General features: G+C 47.0%; 1 long non-coding RNA gene across 1 annotated transcript; it reads right to left on the reverse strand.

Moving 5' to 3' along the window:
* Positions 1 to 1,169: 1,169 nt before the first annotated feature.
* On the reverse strand, positions 1,170 to 4,893 carry LOC106696639. Its single transcript, XR_001347587.2, has 2 exons — positions 4,676 to 4,893; positions 1,170 to 1,406 (listed from the first exon to the last, which is right to left on the reverse strand). It is a non-coding gene; the product is annotated as an uncharacterized LOC106696639 (long non-coding RNA).
* Between the last annotated feature and the right edge of the window lie 8,355 nt (positions 4,894 to 13,248).

Raw genomic sequence — 13,248 nt, forward strand, 5'->3', positions numbered from 1 at the left:
AAAATGTTGATGTGTCCCAATTGGCTGTAAGTGGCAAGCTCCTCAGTGTGACATATAAGCCACCGTGGTCTAGCCCCTGCCGCTTCTATGGCCTCATCTCTCTCCACGTTTCTCCATACACAGTGCTTTGGCCACACTAAGCTATAGTACTTATAGTTTCTTAAATATGGCATCTTGTGTCTTATCTCTGAATTTTGCACACTCCCCTGAAAAGCTATTCTCCCCACCCCTCAACCTGGTGAACTCCTACTAATTCTTCAAAACCCAACTGAACAATGACCCCACCCCCTCTGATTGCACCTCAATGACAACATGTGTACTTTATTGACATTATGTGTGGGTATATGTGTGTGCACGTCTGTGGTGTCAGCCTGCATTGTGCTCGGTTGGCCTATAAGAAGTTATTACTAGTAATGCTGAATGAATTAAAATGAAATTGGTGTGTTATAACTTCTGTGCTTTTGACCTAACAATAGCATCATTCTGGCTATGTTTTGATGATTTGTGTTTTTGATAAGCCGGTGTGGGTGCAACGTCTTACAAATAGGCCAATAGTTTGATTGACTATTTTGTCAAAAGTTGGGACACTTGCAATCACGGCTTTCCAGCAGCGAGAATTCACTTTTCTGTCTGAGTTAAGTTCCTAATAGGGCACAAGTATGAATATGGGGACGCAGCTGTGCTGTTTTGAAAGTTCAATCCTTAATTTCACTTCTTTTTCTTTCCTGGAGGATGTGTGCTGTTGCTCCTGCCTGCGCTCGGGTCCAGTCCCAGGCCTGCCTGGCTCTGCCCTGCGCTGCACAATGCTGACTCCTGAAGCCTGCATCTCAGGCTCTTGTCTCAGCTGATGGCAGCTGGGCTCAGCTCATGGCAAGCCCAGGAGGGGCCTGGATAGCAGACAGAAGGGAGAAGCCGGGGTGCCTCTCCCCGCCTCTGCTTCCATCAACTGCCTCTCCTCCAGCTCCTCTGTGCCTCTAAGCCTCCGTGGGACCCCTGCGTCCTTATTCCTCATCTTCTGAGCGCTCTGATTGCACTGGGCCCGTCACATTGCCTCCTCCCTCTGTGTCTCCACCTCGGATGGCAGTGACTTCCTGCTGTTGCTAACCTCTGGGTCACCTCATGCATCAGTTCTCTTTTGTTGTGAAACAAACTACCCAAAATTTAATGGCTTAATACAACTACCGTTTATTTGTAACTCACAATTCAAGAGGTAGCAATTTAGACTGGGACCAGCTGGGCAATTCTTCTGCTGGTCCTGGCTGGGCACGCTCATGCGTCTAAGATCAGCTGCCAAGTCACCAGGGAGCTCTGCTTTGGAAGCTGGCTGGCTGTCATCTGGGGCAATGGTGAGTCCATGTGTCTCTCACATCAGCCAACAGTCTAGCGCAGGCACATTCAGTTGGCAACTGGTTCCAAGACAGAGAAGGCAAATGGGAAAACCTCTTGAGGCTCAAGCTTGGAACTCAGCGGCATCAGAAGATCTGCCCAGATTCAAGAGGTCAAGCAATAGACTCCATTTCTTGATGAGAGAGGAATTAGTGGCCATCTTTGAACTCTACCACACCTTACCGTCTTCTCCTTCATCACCAAGTTCCTGCGTACATTTCCTGTGATAAGCACTGGAAGTCACTCCTGTCTCTCTAGTTAGACCTGAGTGTATGTTTGAATGTGTTTGGGAGATAGGAGGTAAGGAACCCAGGAAAAATCTATTCCTATCGGGGTCCCCTTGGGGTTCTGTCATAAATATCTCCTGCCCAGGCTTTCTTAGAATTAGTCAATATGACAATACAGAGGTGTCCAAATTCAGCAAAGATGAGTCAAGTGTCACCATGTGGCAGGCACAGTACTAGGTGGGCTGTGTGGGGTGGAGGGGGCGGTACGCAGAGTGCGGAAGGCATGGTGCCTGCCATGTGGGCTGTAAGTGGTACCTGAGGAGCCAGGAATAAGGGGTTTGACAAGAATAGGAAGACGAGGGGGAGGAGGATGGCCACTATGATGCTAATACAGCTCAGAGCCTGGTGGGGAATAGTAAATACTCGGATGAGAGTTTTCTTGGTCTGTCTCTGCAGCCTAGAAAGTAAGATGCATGAATGCCCACACCTCGCGTGTGCTCACCACTGCCTCGCCATTGCTTAACTAGAGGCCAGCACCCAGTAACTGGGGAACAAAACCTTTCTTAAGCGCATGCGTGAAAGGTGTGTACATGGCGCTACCAGTGCAGAGGAGAAAGAAGTCAATTCTGAGAACGGGGCAATGCTTCATAAAAACAGATGACTTCCCAAGTTTAGACTGAGAAACAGTTGTCAAATGTTGGCAGCAGGGAAGGGACTGACAGGAAGCCGAAGGATCAGCATGAGCAATGCCAAGGGCTGTGGGAGTGGGTTAGCCTCCCGGGGATCATCCTGTTATGCAACCCCCAAAGGTTGCTTCTCTGAGCCCACCTCCCTGAGTACTCAGGAGATGATCTGGGGCCTCCGCTGCTCAGATCTGGCAAAGGACAACACCGACCTTCAGGTTTGGGAAAAGCCCTCCTCAGTACAGGTGGAGGCAACTCTGCATGGATGGGCACAATGTGCGTTTGGATAACTTTCTCCTTGTGATTTGGGTGTTTTTGAATGTGTGCCCAGAGGCTCCTGCAATAAATCCCTTTTTAGAAGCTAAACAAACACACAGGGAAAGGGGGAAAAAGCCAGAAGCGACGGACGTGCCTCCCAGGGGAGCTTGGTTGACAGGGAAGACATCTGGACCCAGAGAGGAGAGGAATTCTGTCAAGAGAGAGCTCAGCTCAAAGCCCTTCAGTGAGTCACACTCCCTGCTTCTCCGGCAGGGAGATGAGCCAGCCCTCTCTGTGTTTCTGTCTGGGACCCCAGACAAGGCCAAAGAGAGCCCCACGCAGGACAGCACTATTAGTCAGAAGAGCTGTCACCTCCTGCCGTAGGCCGGGCAGGAGCGGAGGTCAGCTACAGGAAGAGAAGCTGCAGTCTTTGCTGTGATGCTGGCCCTTCAAGTTCAAGGCAATTCAGATGTGAAGTCCTCAACCCTCAGGCTTCAACCGTAGTGAGGCTCCACTTCTCTGCCAGCTCATGCTGCCCAACCCTGTTGCTCCCTACGAGTGTTCCTAACTCACTGCCCTTCCGGTTTTCTGTGGGTTAGATTCAAACTGGGGTTCCGGTCTTATAGCATAGTTGGGGAAAGTATGTGAGCTGATGTTTGTAAAATAACTTGCCATGAGGCTCACATGCAGTAAGCATTCAATAAATGTTACCTGCTATGAGCTGAAATGTGTCCCCCAAAATTTGAATGTTAAAGGCCTAACCCCAGGACCCCAGAATGTGACTGTATTTGGAGACAGGGCCTCTAAAGAAGTGATTCAGTTAGAGAGAGGCTGTTAGGGGGGGCCCTGACCCAACACGCTGGTCTCCTTATAAGGACAGGGAATTCGGGGACACACACAGGAATGGCCATGCACAACCCAAACGTGCTCACACCTTGACTTTGGACCACCTGCCTTCAGAACTGTGAGGAAATGTTTCTGTTGAAGCCACCAGTGTGTGGCATTTTGTTACAGCAGCCCAGGCAGACGAATATACCAACCTATTGTTGTTGTTATTTTTACACCCAGATGCAAAGCTGAGCACCAAGGTGCCCTTGGTTTCCATACTGATAAAGGCTCCAGACCAATTGTGCAAAGGAAGCCAGCTGTACCGAGGACGCCAAAGCCCCATTCCCTTCCGCCCTGCTACGCTGGCTGGCTGGCCGCTGGGACTGCCACTGTGTGACTCATGCCGTTTCTGGTTTCAGTGTGGGGTGCAGATCTCTGTAGAGACCAGATGACAGTTGCTATGAGTCAACAGCAGGGAAGTCCCTGAGGTGGGGAGAACTGCTCCACTCCCCAGCTCCCAGCTCCTGCAGACATGCTGAGAGCACGGCACCCCAAAATAATGAAGTTCTCCCCTGGTTTCCAAATGATCATGATTGCCCTCCCATCACCCTCTTGAAGGTCAGAAAGTCAGATTTCATAAAGGCTGCTACAGATGGTTTTAAACTAGTCCCTTCAGAATCCCACAATTAACACCTAATTACATGTCCTCACCAATTAGTGAAGGACTTGCCTGTTCTAGCAATGGCAGAGTGACCAAAAATCCATAATCTAAATAAAACATGTCTGCTCTCCCTTCTCCCCCAACACCCTACTCCTCCTTTAATAAAGTTACTTAACCTCTGACCCTGGTGAATTATCCATCTGCAAGACAGTGCTAACAACACCTGTTGTCTGAAGGATCAAATGAGGTCATTCATTCATTGAACCAATATTTACCACATGACCAACCAAGCACTCATGGTTGTCATTCATCAGATACTCACTGAACACCTGCTCCCTGCCAGCCCTCTGGGATCCTGCACTGAAGAATAGTGAGGAGGTCTCAGATCTCACAGACCTTACCTTCTCCCAGGGAGACAAAGAGCAAGTAGACCAGGGCTGGGGAACATCCGGCCCACGAGCCGGATAAGGCCGGCAAAATCAGTTGGTCTGACCCTGCCAAGGCTTTGGGGTGAGTTGATGAAATGTGTGACCAAATATAGCAGGTTCATTTTTAAGTCGATAATTCTGTATGGCCCTCGAATGATGTTAGAAATATCCACATGGCCCTTGGCAGAAAAAAAGGGTCCCCACCTCTGAAGTAGACAAACAAGATGACTTCAGGCGGAACCTACTACACTGGAAACTATGCAGTAATGAGATGGCAGCCACCAGGCGAGGTTAGAGACGGCTTGTCACAGAAGGCCTTCTCCTCAGGCCTGCATGGTAAGTTGGATGTGGGCGGACCTGGGGAAAGAATATGTTATCAGAAGGAGGCAAAGGAGACTACAGGTGCAGAGGTTCTGGAAGGAAGGATGTATTTAAGGGCCAGAAAAGAACGGAAGGGCCATGGGAGAGAAGGGCGGGGTCGCGGAGAGACTGGCGAGGTGGGCAGAGGCCAGATGGCAGAGGTTCCTCTGGGACATGGGAAGCTGGATCTTCCCGTGGTGGAAAGCAGACCAAAGAACTGAAAGACCAGTAACTTACCCTGAGTTCAGACAGGGCGGCTGTTTGAAGATGGTCTGAGATCAGACAGGGCCGCCCTGGCTGTGGCCAGGACTGCACATCGGAGTCACCCGGGATCTTTAAACAAACACTGATGTCTAGACCCCACCCCCACCAGTTCTGATATAATGGGGCTGGGCTGCAACCCGGGCAGTTGGGTTTGTTTGTTTGTTTGTTTGTCTGTTTTTAAGCTCTCTGAGGATTCCAATGGGCAGCCAAGGTTGAGACCACAGGAATAAGAAGCCATTGGAAGAGGATTTTAAGCAGAATGGCATGATCTGAATTCTCCCTAAAGGAACTCAATCACACTGTAACCCATGATGTTCCCCTAGCAGTGCCCCGTACGTAGTTGATTCCTGGTGTTTAGTTCCTTCCCTCCCATATCCTCTGATCTTTCAGAAATCTGGAACTGCTGGGCACTGCAGAGAGGAAGTATTCGGGAGAAGTATGTTACTGGGTCTGCCTCCATCAGGACTGTTTCCTGCCTCTGTCCTTGGATTGCTCAGCCATCCCCCGGCCCCGGAGGCTCACTGCTGTGCTTCAGACAGCCCCGAGGACCCCAGCCCCCAGCAGAGCAGCTCCGAGGAACATTCAAAAGCAACTTGGTGACTTTATTTTGATAAAATACAATAATTACCATGCCTAGCAGCTGTTGCTATTTAAAATAAGAAAAACCTGGGCCTGAATTTAAACTGTTTTTGGTAAAGCATGTGCCCCACCAATCTGGTGCAACAAAATCAGACATTATGAAATCCTCAGAAGTGGAACTTGTTACAGGAAGTTAAGATGCAAATCATATTTTGCTTCAAATGAGCCCGATGAATGCATAATTTTCCACAAAGAAATACTTTTGTGTCAGGATCCTTTTGCCAAGAACCGAAGTTTCAGGCTGCAGCTGTTAGTGGTGTCTGATTGTCCATTTCAAACTGCAGGCAGTTCTGTTTGCCTAAGGAGGATGTGGAGCAAAGACAGGAAGAGCTACTCTCATCAATTGTCTTCCAGAATATTCTCTATGAGATCAGCCTGTATTTCCCAACAACCATACTTATGCTCGGCATTTACAGACCAAACCCCAAGGCGAATCACCAGCTACTCCCAACGTTCTATTCATTCAGAAGAGGCTGTTCTTCCTCTCCCCTCAGGACTTTCTCTGACCTTGGGGTCATTAACTCTATTTGTCAGGAGCCTTTTGATTCCATGTGGAAGAAACCCAATTCAAATTAAATAAACACACCAAAAACAAGACAGGAGAGGAATTATTTGTCCCTGTAACTGGAAAGTCCAAACATGATCTGGCTCCGGTACACGGGATGTGTGTTGAAGGGGACAGGAGAAGGAACTGGCCACAGACAAGTAAAAGATGCCTGAGTAGTTCTGAGGGCATAACATCTGCTCCACGGACTTGCCAGGCACCAGGTTCAGGCCGTGTGGTTTTTTCCAGGTGCAGACCCTAGAAATGGCACATTGAGAGATTTGCATTGAGTCAGCTTGAGAGGAATGGAAAACAGAGAGAAGTTGTCCAGGCTCAGGGGTGTATTTAAAAAACACAGATGGGATGTGAGGCAGGGAAGAAAAAGAAGTCGGGAAGAGGAGGCACACCCGTCACCTCACCTTGGAGACTAATGGGAATAAAATCCCAGTGATTTCAAATGTTGTCTCCTTCTCTGGGGTATCCCAAAGGCCAGCAGGGTCACTGAGTCACCCTGGTACCATCCAACTAGCAATTTACCAGCCACAATGAGGAGGGGACTCCAGCTCTACTCTGGAGGTAGTGGTTAGTCATTGCTTTCAATCCCAGCAATGCCAGCAGAAGTCTAAACTGCCCCTGGCCAGCAGGGGCCACCTCCAGAGTGTGTCCTTTGTCCAAAGAATGACTAGCGACACCTATCACGTGGTGAGACACTTCCCTCTGTGCCTCTGGAGTTCTCAAAACGAGGCAGGTGTGGGGTAGGAGAGGCCAGGGGAAGGTCAAGGGGGGGAAAAAGGAGACATATGTAATACTCTTTGTAATACTTTAAGCAATAAAACAAAATTTAAAAAATATATCAGACGTTAGACTTTAGGGCAAGAAATATGATCAGAAATATAGAAAAAAAAAAACAAGGCAGGTGTCTCCCACACTGGGTGGGCTGCCCCGCACGGGGCAAAGGCGCTCTTTCATGAGGCTCCCAAATAGCATCGCTTCGGGGGTTAGGATTACAACACGTGAACTTGGGGGGACAGGACTCTTCCGTGTACAGCAGTAGCTATCATGCCCCCCAAACATCCAGAGAGCACGGTGCACGTGCTCCTTAGGTTTCAGTGCGACCGGAACCATCTTCCTCTCAAGTCAATAAAAAGGCCTCTTTCATTGTTGCTGTTGCCAGAAATCGGAATACAATACTATATTGGCCTGCGTGGGTAAACGTGATCTTCGTGTGGGACTGGGAATGGATAAAATAGGAGACAAGAACAGGTACTGAGAAGTTTTTTCCTTCCCATTTTCATTTGTGTGAGGATTTTTTGTTTTGTTTTGTTTTTTGGTTTTTTTTTTTATTGCTAAAAGTATTACAAAGTGTATTACATATGTGTCCTTCCCCCCCCCCCCCCCCCCGCCCTTGACAATCCCCTGGCCTCCCTTATCCCCCAGTGTCTTGTGTCCATTAGTTATGCTTATATGCATGCATACAAGTCCTTCGGTTGATCTCTTACCCCCCTCCCTCCTGCCCCCAACCCTCTCAGGCCTTCCCGCTGCAGTTTGACAATCAGTTTGAGGCAGCTCTGCCTCTGTATCTATTATTGTTCAAAAGTTTGTAATGGTCTTTATTATCCATGAATGAGTGAGATCATGTGGTATTTTTCCTTCATTGACTGGCTTATTTCACTTAGCATAATGCTCTCCAGTTCCATCCATGCTGTTGCAAATGGTAAGAGTTCCTTCTTTTTTACAGCAGCATAGTATTCCATCGTGTAGATGTACCACAGTTTTCTAATCCATTCATCTGCTGATGGGCACTTAGGCTGTTTCCAGATCTTAGCTATGGTGAATTGTGCTGCTATGAACATATGGGTGCACATATCCTTTCTGATTGGTGTTTCTGGTTTCTTGGGATATATTCCTAGAAGTGGGATCACAGGGTCAAATGGGAGTTTCATTTTTATTTTTTTGAGGAAACTCCATACTGTCTTCCATAGTGGCTGCACCAGTCCTGTGTGAGGATGTTTAATGCAAAGCAGGGACAAGCATTCGTGCAAGTCAAAATGTGCAGCGAGCAATTCTACAATAATCGCAAATAAGCCACTTAAGTACCTTCTAACCCAGGCCAGCATCTGGATTGTTTAAACAAGTACATTTCTTTCTTTGTTTTTCAGTAGGAGATGAAGTTTATTTCTAATTTAGAGATAAAACATAATTTCAAGGAGATGCCAGACTCTCAGAGAGCAGTCTGCCTGCTGCACAGTATTCACTGCCACTCTTCTGCTTTTGATCGGAGAGTACGAAGGACTAGAGACGCACCCATGAAAAGCATTGAAACAGGATTTTAAGAGTTGCCGTTATCAAAGAGTAATGAGTAAACATTTCTAACACTCACAGAGACCAGAGGAGAATGCACCGCATTCAGTAAAACACATTCTAGATCAGTGGTTCTCAACCTTCCTAACGCCAAGACCCTTTAATACAGTTCCTCATGTTGTGGTGACCCCCAATTTCATTGTTACAAATTGAACATAATTAAAGCATAGTGATTAATCACAAAAACTATGTAATTATATATGTGTTTTCCGATGGTCTTAGGTGACCCCTGTGAAAGGGTCGTTCGACCCCCAAAGGGTCGCGACCCACAGGTTGAGAACCGCTGCTCTAGATGCTGTGGCTGCCCACACGACACCCCTTACTTGGACATGAAGCCGGCCCGGCTTCCCTGGTGCCAGCTGCTCACGCGGCCCAGTGGTGCAGACGGCCCTCCTCCAATCACGGCATCTGAAGCAGGGACCCTCCTCACAGCCCACAGCCCAGGATGTTGTAGCACTTTAATTGGGTAGTAAATTCCACTCATTCACCTTCTAAAAAGAAAAGCAAGTCACTCTACAGGGAAGCACATCTTTTTAATGTACTTCTCTGCGGTTCCTGCGGATTTGTTATTACAATCGAGCGGAGTGGATGCATTGATACTGTTTCTAATGCTGGGTGTCCGGCTAAAATGGGAATCTGGTGCAGCAGCTCTGAGGTGGGGCCTGAGAGCCTGCACTTCAGACCAGACACAGCTGCTGCTGCTGCCGCTGCTGCTGCTGCTGCTGCCGGCCTGGAGACCGCACTTGGAGGTGAGGGCTTATAATTATCAAACCCACGGCCAGTGTGTGGCCTCGGGAATGAAGATCGGGGTCTTCTGACGCTTCCTCTCGTTACCTTTCAACTGCACTGCACGGACTTTAATATTTAATAAGGTCACCACAAAATCCATCATCCACACCGACACATTTTTTTGAAGTAAAAGGGAGCACCAATGACAATTGCCAGGCGCGTCACAGGACTGTCCAGGACAAACAGGGACTTTCGGGTACCCTGGCTTTCACAGAAGTGGAGATTACCTCCCAATGAACAAACTAGTTAGCATTTATTGTAAACCTCTTGGGAAGAAGGGCGTACTTCCTCCAAGAGCACAGCAATCTGAAATGTTTGCAATCGCCAGAGGTCGTTGGGAGGGTAAATAAAGACTGAGGATAAGAGGCACACATTTAATTTAAGTAGCTGTTGAAAAGGCTATTGATAAGGTTCTCCAGTAAATGCTGCTAAAGATGAGTCAGCAGAGGATGGGAGGGATGTTCTTTCATGATAGGAAGCTGACTTAGAGCCCAGAAAACAAAGGCGAGGGATAAACAGGCACTTATCTACCCCAGGGTGGGTGGCCAGCCCGCTGCAGCGCCTGCCCGCCCGCCTGCCAGAGAAAGGACCAGAGATGGGACTGGCTGTAAGGAGCCAAGAACGTGCACTTGGCTTAAAATGAGGAAATGAGTGTATCCAGAAAGAAGTTTCAAGGTGTTTCAGTGTAGGCATGGGTGAACGGCGGCTAGAACAAAAGCCAGATGAGATACCAGACTCTTTTACTCAAAGGATACCTAATTTCAAGGCAAATGCATTTTTAAAAAATTGCTCAGCTTGTCAGTTTGGGTGAATATTGGGCGAAGTGTGTGACTAAGGGGAATACTCTGCAAAACTGCAACAAGATAGCGTAGTTTAAAGCAGCGGCTCTGGGCACCAGCTGCACACCACCATCGCCTGGGAGGCATCTGCCAACTGCCAGGCCTGGGCTCCGACCTGGGTCTGCTGCATCGAAATCTCCTGCGGGTGCGCTCAGCTGTCTGCATTGGGGGCTGGCGGGGAGGGGGGGGGGGGGTAGAAACACTACACTGGAGATTCTGATGCACAGCCGGGGCTGAATGACAACGAGTTGGCTAATAACAATGATGTAGGAATGAAGGTTCATGTTTGTTAACCAAAGAAAAGGAACTCAAATTAGTTAATGGAGCATAATAGCATGGTGCATAATTCATAATATTCATTTTTCTCTAACATTTTGTTGAGAAATAGAATGCACTCTTTATGTGTAAAACACAAATATATAACTTAACACATCATGTACAGTGAACACGTGGGAAATCACCACCATGTCAAGAAGATCATTGCCAGCACCAGACGCCCCTCGTGGGCCCTCCCAATTACACCTCCCTCCCCACCCTCCAGAGGGAGCCATGATCCTGGCCTCTTAAATAATCAGTTTTTGTTTTGCTTTATAATTTCACCAGGTTAATATATACCCCTAAACAATATATTTCCATTCTCCATGCTTTTGAACTTTATATAAATGGAAAGTTCTTTTGTGTCTGACTTCTTTCACTCAGTATTTTTTAGAGTTACACATGTTGCTTGTGGCTGTGCCCTTTCATTCTGAATGCTATAGAGCAGAGTTCAAAAAATGATGCCCTCTGGGGCAAATCTGGTTAACCGCCTGTTGTGTGAATAAAGTTTTATTGGAACACAGCACACCTATTCATTTCCCTATGTCTATGGCCTTACACACTACAATGGCAGAGTTAAGTAGTTGCAACAATGACCATCTAGCCTGCAAAGTCTTCAATATTTGCCATCTCTATTTGACCCACTGAAATGGGGACAGTAATTTGCTCCTCTAGAGGAGGATCAGTACCTCAATAAGGATAGCCAATGCACTTGACTAACTCAAGAAGCAGGCATTATACTTCCTCCCATTGGTACCATTTTCACATTCCTGACCTTAACTCATTCATTCGTGCAGCAAACATTTCTTTAAGGCAAGTATGTCCCAGGTTCTAGGTAGGCACTGGGTTGTCAGAAGAGCTTTATATAATGGTGATCATTAATTGAGCATTTGCTCTGTGCCATTATGTTGACTATTCTGCATATATATATGCATTATCTCACCACCGAAAGTTCATGCCCCTCCTTCCGTAGTATAGGGTTGTTGCTGAGAAGGGGCTCCCCACGAGGGATGGCATTGCCCAACTGCCTTCATAGGCAGTGGCACCATATGATCAAGCTCTAATCGTGGAGTGTGAGTGGAATTGTGCACCACTTCTGACCCTGGTCCACATAAGCCTCCCCTCTGGGACCTTCTGTGCTCTTTCCTCTTCCTCTGCCTTGAAGCAGAACAGGCTAAAACCCAATGGGATGCTGACCACAAGACAGAAAAGCCCTAGTGTGCCAGCCAGTCTCCAAGATGGTCCCCAGTGATTCTCACCTCCATGCAGTCACCTCCTGTTGAACAGGACTGACTTGTGTAACCAATAGGACTTCATGGAAATGATGAACTATTACTTCTGAGAGTAGGTCGTAGAAGACAGTGAAGTCTTGGCCTTGCTTTCTCTGAGATCACTCACTCGGGGGGAGGCCAATGTCATGCTCTAAGGAGACTCAAGCAGCCCTGTGGAGAGGTGCCCATGATAAGGACTTGAGACTTCTTACCAACAGCCAGCATCAAGCCCTCTTAGAAGCAGATCCTCCAGTCCCAGTCGCCTTTCAGATGACTACAACCCTGGCCCATGTCTTGACCACAACCTTATGAGATACTCTCCAGAACTACCCAGCTAGCCACTCCCAAATTCTTGACCCTCTGAAACTGTGAGATCATTTGTTTTTATGGGGTAATTTGTTACACAGCAATAGCTAACTAATACAACAAGGAGGAGAACTACCACTGGCTAGGAACACATGCATTGAAGAAATGATATGTAAATGTCTATAATGGTTAGCCACTCAACATTTGGGGTTTTTTGTTTGTTTGTTTGTTTTTTGTTGTTGTTGTTATATTGGATAGCAACTCCTCATAACTATTACTATGTTAATCATTTAAATGTTATTCCTATCTGCCACGTGACACTAAAGATTAGGACTTAATATTTGAACTGTGTGCATTTGTTTGTTCTTATGTAATGTCATTTTTTTCAGACTTTATTTAGTAACAGAAATGTTATTTTCCAATAAGCCCTTTTCAAAGAACCCTATGTTAAACAGATATCTGAGCTTGTTCAAGTTGGAGCAGTTGAAGAAGTGACAATTTTATCTTCCATCCCAGATTCCAACTCACCCATTGAAGTTACCTTAGAACATAATAGCATTTCAAAGAGGAAAGACGTGGCTTAAGTATTGCATTGAATGTAAATTGTGAAATATTTTCTAATGAAAACAGTCCTTGGAAGGACTCTCTCCTCCCCTGCCCCCCGTCTGTCCCCTCCCTCTCCTGCCCTCTATCTCTCCTTCTCTTCCTCATGCCCGCACTCTTTCTCTCCAGCTAGTAAATTATCCTGAAACAGTTTGACAGAGTAAACTCCAAGAAATGTAATTTGATTGGGGGGAAATAGGCTCAACCAAAGTTGATAGTTTGGGAGAGTCAGAGAGAAGTCTGAATGTTGAAAGGAGAGCCAAATTATACAGCCCCTGTCAGTGTGAGCCTTAGATCTTGGATCAGCTCAGCAGTTAAAATCCACTTCTTTTTGAAAGAATTATGTGTTATAAGGCTTCCTTTGTTCCATTAGCAAAAGGCAAAGGTGATCCTAGTAAAAGCCAAAACGTGGCAGTGAGTTTGATGTTGGATGCTCCCAGTTCACTCACCAGCCAACCCTAGAAGCATATTCTTTTCTTTTCACAT

The sequence above is a fragment of the Myotis lucifugus genome, unplaced genomic scaffold, assembly GCF_000147115.1.
Source record: "Myotis lucifugus unplaced genomic scaffold, Myoluc2.0 scaffold_22, whole genome shotgun sequence".
In the NCBI taxonomy this organism is placed as follows: Eukaryota; Metazoa; Chordata; class Mammalia; order Chiroptera; family Vespertilionidae; genus Myotis; species Myotis lucifugus.